The sequence below is a fragment of the Pseudophryne corroboree genome, chromosome 2 (genome assembly GCF_028390025.1).
Source record: "Pseudophryne corroboree isolate aPseCor3 chromosome 2, aPseCor3.hap2, whole genome shotgun sequence".
Taxonomy (NCBI): domain Eukaryota; kingdom Metazoa; phylum Chordata; class Amphibia; order Anura; family Myobatrachidae; genus Pseudophryne; species Pseudophryne corroboree.
The window spans coordinates 999,177,769-999,179,359 of NC_086445.1; the positions used below are offsets into that span (position 1 = coordinate 999,177,769).

At 35.6% G+C, this 1,591-nt stretch overlaps 1 pseudogene; it reads right to left on the reverse strand.

Moving 5' to 3' along the window:
- Window positions 1–294: 294 nt before the first annotated feature.
- Window positions 295–413, reverse strand: LOC135051409 (5S ribosomal RNA; annotated as a pseudogene).
- Between the last annotated feature and the right edge of the window lie 1,178 nt (window positions 414–1,591).

Here is a 1,591-nt window from a genome sequence, read left to right on the forward strand (position 1 = left end):
AAATTAGTATTAAAAAAAAAATATATATATATATACTAAAAAATATATCTCATAAATATCGTGAGTACTTATGGTGTAAAATAGCACGAGTGTGCATATATATTACAGGTGCATATATATATTCATGTATTATAAACAGTAACATATATATATATATATATATATATGTGTGTGCAAATTGGCTTAATAACTATATGAGTGGATAATATATAAATATATATAGTGGTAAGTGACTAGGAATAGTGTGTCCGTATTGTGTATTGTCTAGAATCACGTGTATATTTATTCGTTTGAAATCTACGGTACCCAATCATCCCAGGTGGTCACCCAACCCAGTACTGGTCAGGCCCCACACTGCTTAGCTTCCAAGATCGGACGAGATTGGGCATTTCCAGTGGGGGTTGGCCGTATACTTATAGAACATTTTTAGAACCTCGAGATTCATACTATTCCATTATTTGTGATAAATAAAAATACATATAAAAAAAAATACGTGCAGTGGTGTGTTATTACTTTATTAGTTTCTTTTTAAAGTATTGTTAAAAAAGAGTGGTTGTGAGTGAATACATAGCAGTGAGGGAAGGATAAGGGTGTCGGTGATAATTCTGAAAAACAGCACCACTACAGGAATGGAGCTATTTCATAGTTGTCGTTGAACCCCCAAGGGATGCATGGTCTGAAGTTGGAAGATCCAAAACATCTCACGTCTTGAAAGTTTGTTCACCAAATCGCGTCCTCTCTCTCCAAGCGTGACTAGTTCAATTGCTTTGTAGGTTGTGTCCTCTGGATTGGAGTTGTGATGTTATATTGAAATGCTTGGAGATGGCATGAGTCTTTACTTTGTTTTTTTATATTTCGGATGTGTTCTTGTATTCGCATCTTCAGTGGTCTTTTTGTTTTTCCAACGTATTTTTTCTTGCACCTGCATTCCAGGAGATAAATAACAGAGGTGGTGCTGCAATTCATAAATTCTTTTATTTTATATTCCTTCTTCTCATATGTGTCGCAAAAGGTTCTTCTGTTCGGGTGGAGGTATATGCATATATTGCACCGTCCGCATTTGTACGATCCTATGCACTTTGGTATGCTCTGGGTATTGTTAGCAATTCTTGGTAACATACTCGGTGCGGGACAAGTATGACTATGATCAGGGCAGAACGAAAAATTGGAGTAAATTTAAAGCACCAGGACAACATCAAAACAAAACAGATAAACAGTACTGGAGGACCGTACCCAACAAAGGAAGAACACCGAAGACTAGAAACATTGCCACACCATCCATGTCACGATTTAGAACGCATAACAAATTCAACACCCTACAAAGAGTTGGTTCAACGGGAGACACCCTTGAAAAAGTATTTGGATGAAATGCGTCAGGGACCCTTCACTGTGACCTCCAGCACCTTAAAAAGATAAGATATACCTCCATTCTTATACCTAGATATTTATCAATTAAGCTATTTCCTTTTTATCCAAACATTTTTTATCCAAACATATTTTATGGTCTGTTTATCTTTCTAGTCCTTTTTTATGTATTTTTATGTAAACCCTTGCTTGTAATAACCACATTGTTATATTTTTATAAGCGTTT